The sequence below is a fragment of the Hyperoodon ampullatus genome (genome assembly GCF_949752795.1).
Source record: "Hyperoodon ampullatus genome assembly, chromosome: 1".
Taxonomy (NCBI): domain Eukaryota; kingdom Metazoa; phylum Chordata; class Mammalia; order Artiodactyla; family Ziphiidae; genus Hyperoodon; species Hyperoodon ampullatus.
In genome coordinates, this window is record NC_136914.1 from 211062692 (window position 1) to 211081484 (window position 18793).

Sequence of the window (18793 nt, forward strand, 5' to 3'; positions counted from 1 at the left end):
TGGATGGTGGTGCCATTAACTGATATGAAAAGCACAAGAGGAGAAGCAAGTGTAAGGTAGGAAGGACAAGTGTGTTGTTTCAGTTATGCGGAATTAGAAAGGGTTACCATTATAGGTTGTTACAAGATATTGAGTATAATGGAAGAGAATGTCAAAAGAAGAATATATATATATTTTATGTATATGTAAAACTGAATCACTTTGCTGTACACCTGAAACTAACACAACTTTGTAAGTCAACTATATTTCAATAAAAATTAAAAATAGGGCTTCCCTGGTGGCGCAGTGGTTGAGAGTCCGCCTGCCGATGCAGGGGACATGGGTTCGTGCCCCTGTCCAGGAGGATGCCACATGCCGCGGAGCAGCTAGGCCTGTGAGCCATGGCCGCTGAGCCTGCGCGTCCGGAGCCTGTGCTCCGCAACGGGAGAGGCCACAACAGTGAGAGGCTCACATACCGCAAAAAAAAAAAAAAAAAAAAAAAAATTAAAAATAAGAAAGTGTTACTAGTTACATTGGAATTCCTAGTACCTAGTGTGGATTCAATTCAGTACATGTGCTGGAGGAGACTTTTTGAATTCTAATGATAACTTAAGGCCTTTTTAATGTATAGATTATTTACCCAACAGACCTCAGGAGGCTCCCTCAGAATATGTACTGATGAGCATCTTCTGGATTTAGAGCTTGGAGCCTTAATCAGAGGAGTCCCATTAGGTTTAATAGGATTTACATAGCTAGAAGGCCTATGGATGCTAGAATGAAAAAGGCTCTCAACCTGCTTTTGAATTTAATAATAATTAATAATGAATATGCTCCTCCCATGAGAGTTGAGCATTGGCATAAACATTTGCTGCAAAGCCAAGTCCTGTGCTTTAGATCTCAGTCCCATGTCAATTTTTTTTTTTTTTTTTTTTGCGGTACGCGGGCCTCTCACTGTTGTGGCCTCTCCCTTTGCGGAGCACAGGCTCCGGACGTGCAGGCTCAGCGGCCATGGCTCAGGGGCCCAGCCGCTCCGCGGCATGTGGGATCTTCCCGGACCGGGGCACGAACCCGTGTCCCCTGCATCGGCAGGCGGACTCTCAACCACTGCGCCACCAGGGAAGACCCCCATGTCAATTTTGACACCCCAATTTATCAGTGCCTGAGAGCCTGTCTAGCTCAGGACCCGCACTGGGTTACTTATAATTAAAACAATTGCAGTTTCTTTTTAAAATTTAATTCCAAATATAATTTCTCATTTGCTTCACAAGGGTATGGCAGGCACAGCAGCCTATCTGTGGGGAAATTAAAGGAAAGCAAGGGGATATGCACCACACGACACTTGTATTGAAATAATCATTCATATTTTCCTGGCAACAGTTTTTAATAAGCGTCAAATCTTTATTACTTTTTTGGTGTCTGCGTCCACATTAATCATGTCGAATTCACATGGTATTTATTTCTGGAGGTTGTAAAAATCAACACAGGGGCTTCCCCAGGCTAATTAACTAGTCCAAATCCACTCCTGGGTTTCTGACTTCTGGACATTATGCTGGCTCAGGAAGGATGTGAGAAAGCAGATTCGAACTAGTGATTGGCCTCAAGGGCAAGGAGGAGATACAGTCCCATCCTGAGCCACTCTCCATAGGTTTTCCTACTGTCTCCGCCACCAGGATCAGGCCCCTCCTGGGAAACCCACATGTCAGCGCTTTACCACAGTTACAGAGTGGTGCTAGGTGGGTGGGCTGAAGCTCTCTGAACCTTCTTTTTACAGAAAAGGGAAGGTCTAACAATGGGAGTAATGTAGACACCTGCTGGTTCTTCTAGGGTCACCCCTATAAATGATAGAAAGCATATTCTTAATAAAGTACAGGCTAGAAGGACAAAAGCTGCTGGTGTGGCAGAAAGCATAGGTGTGGGAGTGAAGAGATGTGAATTCTAGCCTCAGCTCTACCAGAAATGATTATGACATTTCCCCCTCTCCGTCTGAGTTTTCAGGCCTTTAAGATGGGCTCACCCACGTGGTGTCTGAGGCTCTACAAATTCTCAAGCCGATGAGTGACATCATCAAATCTCTCGACCCAGGAAGAGACTCAGCACAAAATCGGGAGGACATGATGGCCTCAACATTAAGCTTGACCAAAAGGAGAAGAACTTTAACAATGTCATCCCCACCTTTAGGGTTGAAACCTAAAATGTTAACATTGCTGCTATGGAAGGAATGAGGCATCTGAGGTTAATTTGAGTTTCACTCATTAAGGGAAAAAGACAAACATGAAAAAACAGGAAAACTATTGATAGAATGGTGGGACTGGGCCAGTCTGTGTTTTAATTCACCAGTCTGGGGTGTCCAGCATCTGGTATGGAAATTGTATTCACTCCTAGTGGAAAAGATAGCGACGGATTTAATCAACCTATTACTGTTACACCCACATTTACCCTCAAAATCACAAAACAGAAAGAATTTGAAGAATAAAACTGATCTTCGCAAAACTGTGCAGTTGGCAGATTTTGACGTTTTCCCCCAGCTTCCTATTTTGTATCACTTTCCCCATGGGAGTTCCCCCAACTATCTCTTTCGGGGGCTCCGCTCCTTCTTTTTGTCCTCCTGTGTCCTCTGCTTGTGGGATCTCCTCTCAAACAGCGTCCCTTGCCAGTCATTTTTATCTTAGTGTGAATTTGCACAACCACTTCTGAATGGGGAGAGGAGACATTCCGGATTTTGAGGACCTAGGGATGTAGGCAGAGACTTCCAGTTGTCACTGAAATCCATTATCTCCTGAGTCTCCTCCATGACAACAGCACTAGTAGCACCTCCCAATGATCAGCAAAGGGCACAGCTACTGCTAATAAAGATTACATTTCCCAGCCTCCCTTGCTGTTACATACGTTCGAGTCATTACATCATGAACAGTGGAATGTGATGGGAAGCCATGTGCATGACTTATGGCACATACCCTTAAATAGGAAATATGCCCTTTCTGTGCATCCCCATTTTTCCTTCTGCTTCTGAGAACATGGTCATGGAAGGAAGCCATATTGGAACAGGAGGCAAGGCCAACACCCTGGGGATGGTAGAGCATCAGGACAGAGGAGCCTGGGGCTCTGGATAATCACAGGGAACAAAACCATCAAACCAGCACTGGACTACCTACTCAGAAACTGTTTTGTCATGGAGAAACATTGTTTAAGCCTCTTCTTCTTTTTAAACTATATTACACAAAGCCAAACCTATATTGTAACTACAACCGGTTAGCTATGGTAGAAATGGCAACATCCTCTCAGAGCACCTAGGTTTGAATTCCAAATCTGCCATTTACCATCTGTGTGACCTTGGACAATTTATTTCCTCTCCTTGAAATATATTTCCCCAGGTCCCTTTCTGCAAAATAAAAATAAGAATTTCTATCTCATAAACTTATTGGGAGAAATAAATTGTATTCTTATGAAAGTTCTTTTGTATATTGTAAGGTACTTCTAGCCCTAGGATGTTGATCAATGGTAGTCAAGGCTCTTTGGATTATAAGGACAGGAACCTACTCACACTAAATCAAAGAGAGGTTTACATTAAGGATATAATAGGTGAGAACACAGACATCCAAGAAAGGTGGCAGAGCTTTCAGGAGGATTAGAACTACAAAAGTGAAAAATAGACACTAAACTCAATGTCCCCAGGAGCCTCACGACCTCCCCCATTCAGCCCTCTCAACACCTCAACGTATTGTAACCCTTCAGCATTAGTACCCACCACCATCTGACTATAGTCAGATGGGTCCTTGCGTCTTAAATCAGATTCCCCATAGAGGATCTGATTGGTTGATGCCACTGGCTGGCTTTAGGTCAGGTGTACACTTGATCCAATCACTGTGGCCAGGGTGCAAGGTCATGTGATATGGATGGTTAACCTTTCCAGAAGCTGTGGTGGATTAACTTCTCTAGAGGGATGATGGATGGAGCAGTCAGTATCCCTTCTGGGATGCAGTGGAGATAATGATAAAAGTTATGTTAACTATTCCTGGTGGGAGGAATGAATGCCTAGAAGTTTAAGTTTTATTAGAAAAATATTATGAGTTCTCCAGAAATTTTACCTTGTTTATCTATGCAGTGGATCTTTTAACCTCCATTTCTCATGGACCAGATGAGTTGAAAACTCATCTCCTCTTTAGCAGTCAGCACCCCCTTGCTTACCCACATCATGGACTGTCTAGACACTACCATTGCCCTGTCCTTTATATTTAATGACTGAAATGAAAGTTTTTTTTCAAATGGGACATTGATAGGTGGAAAAGTGCATTGTGTCTTTTCACCACAATCTGGTATCCAGAGCCACAGATGAATTTTTGTCCTCATGGAGGCTTAAGCTTCCTTATAATTTCCAGCTCTTCAGTGTTACCTGCCTTCTAAGTAACTGACCTACACTGTTCCCTCTGCAAAAGGAAGAGAAAAGAAAAAGCTTAGCCAAAGACCTTAATAAAAGGGAGAAAACACATTCTTCCTTGTTTCACAGTCCTGCCCACTTGCTGGAGGAAATAGCATCATATGCCCAGCCAAGAAGCTATGCTCTTGTTCTGTCTCTGAGCTTTGAGAAAAAAAACACTTTTTAGAAAGGAAATGGGAAAGTGAGTTAAGTTCATTTATTGCTGAACATGCCAGATGAGGAAGAAAAGTTGAATAGAAAATTCTCTAAGCTTTAGCTTCCATAATTTCACTTTTATTCCTTCTAATGAGGCAAACATCTTCTAGAGGACTCAGGTTCACCTAAGCCAGTCTGTGTTCAACTTTCTATTACTTATAACAGAAAAATATTCATCAAATAAACATTAAAAGGAAGTTTTAAATCACAGAACTAATTTTTTGTTGTTGTTCAGTTTTTCTTCTCTTTTTAAACAGTTTTGTGTAAGTAAAACTGCAAACAATAAACTGCACACATTTAAAGTATAAAAGTTGATAAAGTTTGATGTATGTACATACCCAGGGAGCCAATTAAAACAATAAACATATCACCTTCAAAAGTTCTCTCTTCTCTCTTCATACTCCCTTCCTCCCATTTCTTCTCACCCTTTTCCCTGGCAACCACCACTGATCTGCTTTCTGTCGTAGATTGCAGTTTCCAGAATTTTATATAAATGGAACCAATACAGTATATACTATGGGGTTTTTTTTTGGTGTAATTATTTTTAAATTCACCTATATTGCTGCATGTATCCACAGTTTATTTTTATTACTGAGTAGTACTCCACTGGTATATACCACAATTTGTGTGTGTGTTAACCTGTTGATGAACATTTGGATTATTTCTAGTTTGAGGATATTACAAACAAAGCTGCTATGAACATTTAGGTATAAGTCTTTATAGAGACATATACTTTCATTACCCTTGGGTAAATACCTAGAGGTAGAATGTTTGGATCCTGTTGCACTGGATTAATCATTTAAAACCTTGCCAAGCTGTTTGCCAAAGTGCTTGTACCATTTTAATTCCCAGCAGCTGTGTAGGAGAGCTCTGGTTCCTCTGCATCAGCACCAACATCTGATATGGTCAGTCTTTTTAATTTTGGACAATCTAATACATATGTAGTGGCATCACAATGTAGTTTTAATGTGCATTTCCCTAATGAGTAAAGATAATGAGATTCTTCCTTTTACATGCCTATTTTTCATCTTGTTATCTTATGAGGTGAAGTGTCTAGTCAAATCTTTTGCCTATTTTTAAAATTGGCTTGTTTTCATCTTCTTAATGTTTGAGAATTCTAGAATTCTTTATGCATGCTGGAAATAGTTCTTTATCAAATATGGGATTTGCAAATAGTTTCTCCATGTCAACAGTAACTTTCAAAGAGCAGAAGTTCCTAACTGTGATAAAGTTCAAATTATCATTTTTTTCTTTTATAGAGTACCCTTTTGGTGGTTTACCTAGGATATCTTTACCTAACCCAATGTCACAAGAATTTCTCCTATGTTTTCCCATTTCTCTTTCTTTCTTACCTTGAAAGGAACTATCAAATAGAAAACACTTATCAGGACTTTCAGCCACATCAAGAATGGCGAAGTGGAACAAGCTGAATCAGAGTCAGGGAAAATGTGAGTGCCCTTTCCTCTGATGAGTTTCCATTTGCACCATTTTATCATAGTAGAGACAGCATTTCTGAAAGTTCAAATGGTGCCAAAAAGGCCTAGAAGGGGAGAATTAGCTCTGGCCAAGAAGTGTTCTTTGCACTTAAATTTCAAACATCGACAGCTCATCCCTCAGAGACCAGCTATTCACTGAAGTCAGGTGAAAAGAACAGGATGGGATTCTTTTAAAATCACAGAAAAAAACCTTGTTAGAAGGAAGGGAAGGAGAACTCTGGGCGAGTATCCCGCTCGGAGTGTGGGCTCTGGACTACCTGCATCAAAACCACCTGTGAAAAATACAAACCCTGGCCCCATACCACCCACTTAAACAGAATCTCTGGGGGTAGCATCTTAAGGTCAAATTCGCCAGGTGATTCTTAAACACAGTAGTTACAGATGAGCCCTCAGGCACTCAAGAACCTGCTAGGATCCTCCCTTGAGTCAGCTTCTGGAAAGCTTCTCAGGGTGAACCTGTGGTTCTCAATCCTCTCCTGGCATATAGAATCACCTGGAGAGCTTAAAAATACAGATTTCTAGGCCCAACAAATGAGGTTCTGCAGTAGTAATCTATCACAAGCCCAGTCTTTTCCTTCTGCTTTGCATCTTGCTTTCTTCTTCCTCTCCATCTTCTTTTTCTTCTTCCCTCCTTCTCCTCCTCTGGTTTCTCCTCCTCCTTTTTTTAAATTAAAGCTCCCAAGTTAATTCTAATATGCAGCCAAGGTTGAGAACTCCCAGGTCACAGAGCAGAAGCAGCAACATCCCAGCCATGGGGCTTGGCAGGAGATGGAAATGAAGGAAGCAGGCTGGCTGGGGACCACAGTGAAGTAAAAATCTAAGCTCCATGCAAAGAGCGTGGTCACTATTGAGCTAGTCAACTCCTGCCATGTGGGAACAAAATCCACATTTGCCAATCCCTCTGGTATTTCCAGAGAAATTAGAAATAATTTTTGGACATAAAATCTCCCATTTTTAAATGTCTGAAAATGACACAAAGTGTATAAATCACTGTGCACAGAACAGAACACGGCTGTGGGTGGCTAGTGGCCAGGGACTGACAGTCTGTGACTTCTGCCCACAAAGTTTCTCAGCCCTGTGGACAATGCTAGGATGCTGTTTCATGGTGGCCACTCTTTGAGGGCCAGTTCTGAAGAAGCTCATGGGTTTGTGTTCAGGCCACACCTGAACCTGCCTTCATAGAATTTCTAGGCAGGGACGAACTCTACTGTGTTCCTTGACGTGGGTTTGCCAGATTTCCTGACTTGTCTGAGGCCAATCAGAGAAACAGTCTCATAATTAATATGTAAGATAGCGTATTTTGCATGGTTTTCTCCCTATAGAATCCTTCTTCTATCCTAGACAAGAGATATTCGTAAGAATATGATTTTTATAAATGACATCTGAGAGTGTTTTTTCCATCAAACTCACTACTACTGACAGTTTTATCCTGTCCAAGCCCTCTACCACACTTAGGATGGTGGTTCTCAAACTTTAATAGACATAAGAATCACCTGGGGCACATGTGACAATGCAGAGCTTCAGGCCTGGGGTGCCCATGGAGTTTATTATCAAAATCAGAACACTTCTGAAAATGAAAGCAACTCTGAACTAAGGGGTATAGACTGGTTCACACAGTCAGCCCACCCAGGCCTCACTTGTAAAGAGTTTCTGATTCAGTGGCCTGTGCTGGAGCCAGGGACTCCCCACTTTTAATAACCCCCCCCAACCCCCAGCAAACCAGATGCAGGTGGTCTGGGCCACACTTACAACGCTGACTTAGTAGTAGGAAGGGAAGACAGAAGAAAAATACTCATTTGGGAGATGGAGACACAGAGTCCAGAGAGAAGACTCACTGAAAACCCAGTTGCGTGATGCTCGAATCATTACAAGGTAAGCAACCAGCTATCAAGGAAAGTCAGAGACAAATACTAATTGCTAATCTCACACTTTCCTTTTTCCAGATTCCTCACAAAAGTAATTTGTTAGCACTACTTGATTACATAGTACTTGACTGTCTTCAAGTAAACACCTAAAGGCAACTGGGAATTTTTTTTTAATTTATTTATTTTTGGCTGTGTTGGGTCTCCATTGCTGTGCGTGGGCTTTCTCTAGTTGTGGCGAGCGGGGCTACTCTTTGTTGCAGTGCACGGGCTTCTCATTGCAGTGGCTTCTTTTGTTGTGGAGCATGGGCTCTAGGTGCACAGGCTTCAGTAGTTGTGGCACATGGGCTCAGTAGTTGCGGCGCACGGGCTTAGTTGCTCCGCGGCATGTGGGATCTTCCCAGACCAGAGCTCAAACCCATGTCCCCTGCACTGGCAGGAGGATTCTTAACCACTGCACCACCAGGGAAGTCCTGGCAACTGGTAATTAATGAGGTGCGTATAGCATTGTGATGAGCAATGAAAATGTGCCACAGACATGCATTTTTATGAACATATGTTAATGAATGTTAGCATCCTGACTGCAAGCTTAACTCCAGAGGGTTTTCTTTTTATTTATTTATTTCAGCCAACAACCAAGTGATAGGTAATGAGCTCACTCGGGTCTGGCTTTCCACGCTCTGGGCCCTGAGGGGTCTCTGGTGTATGCGTTTGACTCGCTTCGGAACCTCAAAGAGTGAGGCTGTTTTCAGTAGCAAGGAACTGACAAAGAGGATTTGCAATTTATTTCTGTTAGCTCCATGCACATATCTGCACAACATGGACTGGTCAAGACGTGGATTTCTTGTTTGATTTTTTTTTAATTGACTCTTATCTGATGAATTTAAGTCAGAAAAATTCCAGGATATGGAAGGCCATTGGAGCTCTGAGGTCAACAAGCATATTCCACTCATCTTCTGGATGAGGCAGCAGAGTTTAGTGTTTAGAACATGGGCTGCAGAGCCTGCTGCCTGGGTTTGAATCCTGGTTGTGCCACTTTTTATTTGTGACCTAGAACTCAACTTCTCTGGGCCTTGGTACCTATTTCCTAGGGCCTTTTTATGACTAATAAATGAGCTAATATTTGTGAAGCACTTAGTAGGGTGCCTGGCAGGTGGAAAGAGCTACGAAGGTGAACACTGAGACTCAAGGACGCAGCTGCCCTTGCAATGAAGCCCTTACATGGAAAAGTTGGGTTGAAGGGCCTGTTGGTTGACTCTGGCCTCAAAGTTTCATCTCTGAATCACACACTGTGTCTCCACATGACATCAAAACTGCATCTCAGTTTCCTCATTCCCCCGTCTCCTTAGGACAACATTAACTTTTGGCACAGTACCCCCCAACAAGACTGTTCCATTGGTTGGATCTAGATAGGAAGCAAAGGGGCTGGCTAAAAAGATGCTTCACCCAGGGAGTTTCAGAGGCCAGCTATGGAGTGGAATGGAATCCTGGGGACTTCCGTTCCTGCAAACATATGCTGTAGGCAACTGAGTATGTAGCCATGACCTCGGCCTTCCTGCGGTCCATGAGCTGTCCCCCCAACTGAAGTCTGACCTCTCTCCCTCTCCTACACCAGACCGCAATCACATACCCTCCTCCCTCCTCTACCCTTGTCTTCAGGAGAGATTAAATCTTTGTTCAAGTTTCTTTTTTTCTTCCCTCCAGACATTCTGTGTTTAGAATTACAGCCACCTTTATTTTCAGCTTCAAGCAGATGTTCCAGGCAGGAAAAGCCTGCCAAATGTTTCAGATTACATTCAGGAGGTTTGGGCTCACGCTTTGCTGAACAAGAATCTGTGCTGACATTCTAGAAATCAGTAACACTTTAGGGTAGTGAGGCATCCCTCTTCTATGTGAAAAGGGTAATCCTGAGACGGGTTTGAAGCTCCAGAGAAGTCATTCCAGTGCCTCTTATTTGACAGGATTTTACAGTTTACCAAGTTCTTACACATCCATGATTTCATCTGCATCTTGAAACAACCCGGAGAAGTAGTCATGACGAGGATTAGGACTGTTACTTTGCAGATGACAGGGCTAAATATAAGAGAGATGATGTGAGGGCTTGACATGCTTATAAGAGTTTGTTTTTGGTCTCTTACCTTCCAAACCTGGGCACTTTCCACAAATAGCAACATGATACATTCACATATTGCTTTCCTATACACTTTATAAAGTACTAACAGGAGTGCAGTATCATTTTATCTCCAGAAAAGTCCCATGAATTAGATAGGGAACTGTTTTAGTCAGCATAGAATAGGCTATGCTTTGGTAACAAATAAGCCCTGATAGCTCAGAAGCTTAACCCAAAAAAGATTGATTTCATGTGCATATCATTTTCTGATGCAGGTCCAGGTGGTTCTCTGAGGTGGTTTTCCTCTGAGTAATAACCAGTATCCTTCCATATCATCATTCGCCATTTAAAAAATACAGTCTTAGAAGTCGCCAAGGGATCAGAACATAATGTTATCAATTTCCCGAAAAGGTTTCTGGCCAGATTATCACTTCTACCCACATTCTATTTGCCTGAACCCAGTCATGACCTCAACCTAACTGCAAACAAAAGGTAGTTTTCTTGTGAGCCAAGAAGAGTAAATGTAATGGGTTTTGCTGAATACAAAGCATTATTTCTGCCATTTCAAACTGCACCAGCTCTTGTTCTAGGCTGTCTACAAGGGGCTGGCAAATAAAACATCATGGTCACAAACTTTGATACTGTGCCAACTATAGAACAACAACAAAATATCTGTAGGCAAACTGAATCATTTCAGAGGTAAAGCTCTCCACCAGCTGAGGAATGTTACTATACATCACAACAGGTTACCAGACCAGAGAAAAGGAGAGCAAAATGACTTGTACATCACTGGGGCTGAAATGGAATGCAGGCAGACCTCGTTTTACTCCCCTTTGCTTTATTGTGCTTTGCAGATATTGAGTTTTTTTACAAATTGAAGCTTTGTGGCAACCCTGCATCAAGCAAGTCTATCAGTGCCATTTTTCTAAAAGCATTTGCTCCCTTCATGTCTCCATGACACATTTGGTAATTTTCACAATAATTCAAACTCCTTCATTATTATTATATTTGTATGGTAATCTCTGGTTAGTGATCTTTGATACTACTATTTTAATTGTTTTGGCGTGCCACAAACTGTGCTCATATAAGAACTTAATAAATAAATGTTATGTATGTTCTGACTGCTCCATAGGCCAGCCATTCCCCCATCTCTCTCCCTCCTCTTGGGCCTCCCTATTCCCTGAGACACAACAATATTGAAATAAAGCCAATTAATAACCCTACATGGCCTCTAAGTGTTCAAATGAAAGGAAGAGTCTCTCACTGTAAACCAAAAGCTAGAAGTGATTAAGCTTAGTGAGGAAGGCCTCTTAAAAACCAGGATAGGCTGAAAGCTAGGCCTCTTGCACCAAACAGTTAGCCAAGTTGTTAATGCAAAAGAAAATTCTTGAAGGAAATTAAAAGTGCTATTCCAGTGAATACACAGATGACAAGAAAGCAAAACAGCCTTATTGCTGATATGGAGAAAGTTTTAGTGGTCTGGATAGATCAAACCAGCCAGGACATTCCCTTGGGCCAAAGCCTAATCCAGAGCAAGGCCCTAACTCTCTTCAATTCAATGAAGGCTGAGAGAGGTGAGGAAGCTTCAGAAGAAAAGTTTGAAGCTAGAAGAGGTTGGTTCATGAGGTTTAAGGAAAGAAGCCATCTCCATAACATAAAAGTGTAAGATGAAGCAACAAATACTGATGTAGAAGCTGTAGCATGCTACCCAAAAGAACTAGCTGAGATCATTAATGAAGGTGGTAACACTAAACAACAGATTTTCAGTGTAGACAAAACAGCCTTATGTTGGAAGAAGATGTCATCTAGGACTTCTGCAGCTAGAGAGAAGTCAATGCCTGGCTTCAAAGCTTCAAAGAACAGGCTGACTCTCTTGTTAGGGGCTAATGAAGCTGGTGACTTTTAAGTTAAAGCCAATGCTCATAACCCATTCTGAAAATCCTAGGGCCCTTATGAATTATGCTAAATCTACTCTACCTTTGCTCTATAAATGAAACAACAAAGCCTAGCTGACAGCACATCTGTTTACAACATAGTTTACTGAATATTTTAAGCCCACTGTTGAGACCTACTGCTCAGAAAAAAAGGTTCCTTTCAAAATACTACTGCTCACTGACAATGCAACCGGGTTAACCAAAAGCCTGATGGAAATGAAATATACAACAAGATTAATGTTGTTTTCATGCCTGCTAACACAACATCCATTCTGCAGCCCATGGATCAAGGAGTAAGTTTGACTTTCAAGTCTTATTATTTAAGAAATACATTTTGGAAGGCTATAGCTGCCAGAAATAGTGATTCCTCTGATGGATCTGGGCAAAGTCAATTGAAAACCTTCTGGAAGAGATTCACCATTCTGAATGCCATTTAGAGCATTCATGATTCATTGGAAGAGGTCAAAAATATCAACCTTAACAAGAGTTTGGAGAAATTGATTCTAATCCTCATGGATGACTTGGAGGGGTTCAAGACTTCAGCAGAGGAAGAAACTGCAGATGTGGTGGAAATAGCAAGAGAACTAGAATTAAAAGTGGAGCCTGAAGATGTGATTGAATTGCTGCAATCTTATAAAACTTTAAAGAAGAGGAGTTGCTTCTTATGGGTGAGCAAAGAAAGTGGTTTCTTGAGAAGAATTTACACCTGTGAAGACTGCTGAAATGATAACAAAGGATTTAGAATATGACATAAACTTATTTGATAAAGCAATGGCAGGGTTTGAGAGGATTGACTCCAATTTTGAAAGAAGTTCTACTGTGGGTAAAATGCTATCAAATAGTGTTGTGTGCTACGGAAAAGGAAAGTCACTTTATGTGACAAACTTCATTGTCATCTGTTTTAAGAAACTGCCGCAGCCACCCCAACCTTCAGCAACCAACACCCTGATCGGTCAGCTGCCATTAACATCAAGGCAAGACCCTCCACCAACAAAAAGATTACGACCGGCTGAAGGCTCAGACCATGGTTAGCATTTTTTTAGCAATAAAATATTTGTTAATTAAGGTATGTACATTGGTTTTTTTTTAGACATAATGCTATTTCACACTTAGTAGACTACAAGTATAGTGTGAATATAACTTTTACATGCTCTGAGAAACCAAAAACTTCATGTGACTCACTTTGTTACAATATTTGCTTCATTGCGGTGGGCTGGAACTGAACCCGCAATATCTCTGAGGTATGCCTATACCAACAGTTTATTCATTCTTTTTGTACATCCATCTACATCCACAAATAATTTAGGATGTTTCTAATATTAAAGCACATCCAAAAGAAAACAGTTAAGAACAAAACCACTCAAAAAAAAAAGAAAGAAAGAAAAAATAGTTATAAAAAGAAGAAATCTAGCTATACCAAATATTTAGGATTGGTTAATCATTACGACTGAACAACTGAGGTTTGTCTGTGAATTTACCAGAAGCCTAAGTAGAAAGGAGAATAGAGAATTTATGAAATAGCATTTTTGAGCACATTTAACATCCTAGTTACTATGTGAAATGTTTTACATACATCAGCTTATTTGACCCATACATCAGCTTACGATCATCAGTTAATGATAGTAGCCACCACATACTGAATCCATTCTCAGTGAGATGACATAAAATGTCTCAAGTACACTCAGTACAAGGCTAGGTTCCAACTCAGCCATGTCTGATTCCAAAATCCATAACCTAATAGCTCTCTTTGTCACATAAAAGGAAGCATATAATTAAGTAGATACAAGAAAAAATAGGAGATGCATATACTCTTTATTTTTATTAAAAGCAAAGAGTGTTACCTTAATGAGCTCCAAGTCAGCAAGCCCCAAATTTTCCTCACTACTTCAAACCACTAGAGGTTAAGGTAGAGTTCACCTTGAAGAGTATCCAAGGGGCCTGCAACATACCTGTGGCAAGGAGAGGTTTTGAAAGCTGGAGGAGAAATATAGTGCAGGTAAACAAAGGTTAAGATTTCTGTGTAAGGTCACACAGCAAGGCAGTGCTACTCTTCCAGGCCTTCCCTTAGCACTTGGTTTATTAGATAGGATTAGATTAGATTTTGAAGGCTAAACCACTAAGAGAGAGTGAATTTTCACTCTTATCAACGGACCAGAAACAAAGAAGAAAGAGGAAAACCTGTAGACTACATATTTGTTCCCTTTACCATCTTTGATTGACATGGGGGTAGTCATTTGGCTTATTAAACTTGTTCATGGCATTCTTGCTTCTCAGCAGTGCTACACTGCACATCACCCCCCTAATTAACAGCTGTTTTCAGTCCATGCCAACTGCATAGGCTCAAGGCTAAAATACATCCTTGCTCAAGCTGGAGACCAGGTATATCATCCAAGAATGGGCATTTGATGGAACGCTGTGCTTTGCCTACTTCACAGCCACCTGGATGTAAAGGGCTGGCCTGGGGTGTCTCAGAAGTATAAAGCTGAAATAAACACTGACAGTGAGTGGCCAGTCAATGGATATGTCCTGAATTACCACACAGGCAGCCTTCACTCTGCACAGTTCTGAAACGTAGTACACAGATTTCAGGTACCATGTGGTACAGTGCAGCAACACCAGTCCCCCAACAACACAGTTCCATTTTCAGTTACCATGGCATACGAACTGTGAGAAATTGAATAAGGTAGAAACTCTGCCACCAGCTCATCAGTCAATAACAGATATGTCCCATGGTCAGTAGCCAATCGACTCACATCTTTCAAAAGCTGGCGGTGATTGGTCACTGCACATGTAATTCAGTTCACTCACAGCCAGCAAATCCTGGAGTGATGTTGTCTCCTTGTCTCTTGGTGATAAACCCATGGGACGTTTGACAAAAATGGATACTCAAAAGAGGAAGTTGGCCAACCCAAAGGAAGGTGCAGCAAAAAGAAAACAAGTGGAGATACCAGGAGCAAAATTCAAATCCAATGTAAATAGTGCAGTAATAGCTGACAGTGGGATGCTGACTGCCACTACTGCAGCACCTCTAGATAGGCAGTCAGAGGAACTTAGTGAAGGTGACTTAGCCACATGAATGAGGAAAGGGAGGATAAGATCCCAATGGAATGGGCACCTTCAAAACCTTCACTTGAGAGTGTGTGGTGGCGCCGGCTTGAGGGAGTCTGCGGTGGTCAAGCTGGAGATGCGTCCCCCTGTCTGGAGCTGTGATGAGCACCCCAGTCGTGCCCCAGGACCTGCAGCTGTTCCCGAGTCAGATGGCCCAGTCCACGTTCAGAGAGCAAAGAAGACAAAAACTTAAGGAGCATCTGTTAAAAGGAAAACCTTTTTTTTTGCATACAAACAGGAAAATCAGATATTATCCAGTGGTAGAGACAAAAGGGTGAAGACATCTGAAGGCCAGATCCAAGAAGAGACAAAAATTCTGAAATTTATCAGAATTTTTTTGCCTTAAGAGAATGTTGGTAGACCTACTGGGATCAAGAATAATATAACAATTGGGCTTCCCTGGTGGCGCAGTGGTTGAGAGTCTGCCTGCCAATGCAGGGGACACAGGTTCGTGCCCCGGTCCAGGAAGATCCCACATGCCGCGGAGCGGCTGGGCCTGTGAGCCATGGCCACTGATCCTGAGCGTCCGGAGCCTGTGCTCTGCAACGGGAAAGGCCACAACAGTGAGAGGCCCGCGTATGGAAAAAAAAAAAAAATTGAAAAAAAAGAATAATATAACAATGGAAGAGAACTGTATTCCTTTAAAACCTTCTAATGAATTAACCAATTCAACTACAGCAATTGATACACCTAATTTTGAGGATAATAATCAAACTCTGCCGTTGTTACCAATTAAAGATGACCCCCAAAGTCAACATATGACGTTAAGCCAATCATTTCACCTTAAAAACAGTAAATAGAAACAAATGACTACAGAAAACCAAAGCAAGGTGCTAACATGCCCAAGAAACCTGTGCTTGGATCTTATCGTGGCCAAATTGTTCAGTCTAAGATTAATTCCTTTAGAAAACCTCTTCAAGTCAAAGATGAGCTCTGCAACAACGAAGAAACTTTCAGCTACTGTTTCTAAAGCCACAAAGTCTCAGCCTGTAGACGCCAGCAGTGTAACCGTGAAAACTGATAGAGCCTCACATACGATGACTGCCACTAAATTTGTGAGCACTACATCTCAGAGCAGTCAACTTGTGCGACCTTCTATTAGAAGTCACCACAGTAATAACCAGGACACCACAAAACAAGGCATCAGTAGGATGTCTGCCAGTGTTACAGTTTGGAAAGGACCTCGAGAGAAAGAATTATTACAGTTAAATACAGTTTCGTCTATTATCAAAACCAGTTCTTCTCAGGACATAGAAAGAAATAAGACACTATCAAGAAGCATGACATCTGAAATGGTAGCCAGGCCTGCTTCATCTTCTAATAGTAAACTGAGAGAAAAGTCAAAAAGCATTGACCAGTGCAGACATACCGTGGTGAACGCAGCTATTGATAGTAGATGGATTCAGCGCAGAGAAACTGCGGAGAGAAAGGCTCGTCTGAGCGAGTGGAAAGCTAGGAAAGGAAGAGTGATGAAAAGGCCTCCGAACTCAGTGGTTACCCAGCCTGAGCCCGAAGCACAAGATGAAAAGCCAGTTGGGTCCTTCTGGACTACCATGGCAGAAGAAGATGAACAACGATTGTCTACTGAAAAAGTAAACAAGACATTTTCTGAATGCCTAAACCTGATTAACGAGGGATGTCCAAAAGAAGAAGTATTGGTTACACTGAATGACCTGATTCAAAATATTCCAGATGCCAAAAAACTTGTTAAACATTGGATATGCCTTGCTCGTACTGAACCACTCACGAGTCCTATTGAAAATATTATTGCAATCTATGAGAAGGCCATTCTGGCAGGAGCTCAGCCTACTGAAGAGATGCGACGTGCTATTGTTGACATTCTGACAATGAAGAGTCAAGAAAAAGTTAAATTTGGAGAAAATATTGGGGAGTCTTGTGCAACCAAGGAACAAATCCAAGAAGCCACCATTGATGATATAAGTGTTAATCTGGGGTTAGAAAAACCGGAAATAGAAAATAAGCATCTTACAAATGTAGTATTTCAAGGTTGTGAAAAAAGAGCAAGATAACAAAACAAAAGATCCAACCAGTGATGTTAAAACCCACAATACAGAAATTAGGGTGGGTTGCTTAATTAAATATAATGTGTCTACTACTCCATACTTGCAAAGTGTGAAAAAGAAGATGCAGTTTGACTAAACAAATTCTGCATTTAAAGAGCTAAAGTTTCTCACACCAGTTAGACGTTTTCGATGTCTTCAAGAGAAGACTTCTAAATTGCCAGATATGTTAAAAGACCATTATCCTTGTGTGTCTTCACTGGAACAGTTAACAGAGTTGGAAAGTGAAACTGACGCTTTTGTGTGCTGCCCCAGCACAGTCCTGTGCCGCATGTACTCGGAGACTGACAAGACAGAAGAGAAGTGAAGCTCTGAAAGGAGTGGGGGTGTATTATTCTGAGTTGGTTGGTTGGTTGGTTGTCACTTTGCATGTCCCTTAGGTCAGGAGTTGCCAAGTACCTAAGTATTGATGGCAGTCAGCACTTACTAATGTCCACTCTATAGCAGGTGTTGCCTTCTGTGTGACGGAAAGCTAATTCTACCTTGTCGATCTCAATAGACCGACTTTTTCTCTAAGACAGGTAAATTTTGTCAAGACAGAGTTAGCTTGCTTTGTCACCCAATTCTAGTAGCCCAGACTGCTGTGGTCTCCTGTGTTCCTGGGACTCTGCCCCTGGTTCTTCATTGTCACTCTCCAGCAATGCCAGTGAGTCTGCATCTGTGGTCTCTTGGCCTCTTTCTTTTTTATTGTAGCCGAGGTCCCCAAGAGGGATAGTTAATACTCCATTTCTACGAGAAGATACTTTGTTAGAAGCAAGAAAATGTGCCTAGTGGGCATTCAGAACTTTAAATCTGAGTTCCTTTCTTTAGTTCCTTTTCTAACTTGACTACCTAAAATGTTAAAAATTTTAACTTCCATCACTTCATTTGATATAGTTTATAGACTAATAGAAGGGAGTTAGAGAAGGAATATATAATATTTCATAAATGTCATCCTAGTTTAGGTAGTATTTATAAAATAACTAATACTTAAAATTGATTTCTCCCTTGTAATATAAAAACTTCATGTCTCCTAAAACATGATAGTCATACACAGTAAGTAGGTCTCTGCTTCCCACACATAAATACCACCAGTAAAATTGTTTTGTAAGTCTCTGAACTAATACTTAAATGGCATACATCCTTTACCAACTCTACAGTTTCAATTAAGGAGTTAGTCATTGTAAAAGATTAGGTAGTTTTGGGCTTCCCCAGTGGCACAGTGGTTGAGAGTCCGCCTGCCGATGCAGGGGACACGGGTTTGTGCCCCGGTTCGGGAAGATCCCACATGCCGCGGAGCAGCTGGGCCCGTGAGCCATGGCCACTGAGCCTGCGTGTCCGGAGCCTGTGCTCCACAACGGGAGAGGCCACAACAGTGAGAGGCCCGCATACCACAAAAAAAAAAAAAAAAAAAAAAAGATTAGGTAGTTTTAAAACTGCATAATATGAATGTGGTTGAAAATCACATACTTACTCTTATTTATGTTCATTAATTCCATTTATATAATAGTGCCAATCTTTGTTCTATTTATTGTCTTATGTTCTACACAGTAGGGTTTTTATTCCTTTTAAACTGTGTACCTAATATGTATACAATAAATGAAAACATCTATA

The 18793-nt window shown here is 41.4% G+C and overlaps 1 pseudogene across 1 annotated transcript; it reads left to right on the forward strand.

Moving 5' to 3' along the window:
• The first annotated feature begins 15220 nt into the window (after positions 1 to 15220).
• Positions 15221 to 17507, forward strand: LOC307060991 (cytoskeleton-associated protein 2-like; annotated as a pseudogene). Its single transcript has 2 exons — positions 15221 to 15529; positions 15747 to 17507. The product of its transcript is annotated as a cytoskeleton-associated protein 2-like (transcript).
• Positions 17508 to 18793: the final 1286 nt, after the last annotated feature.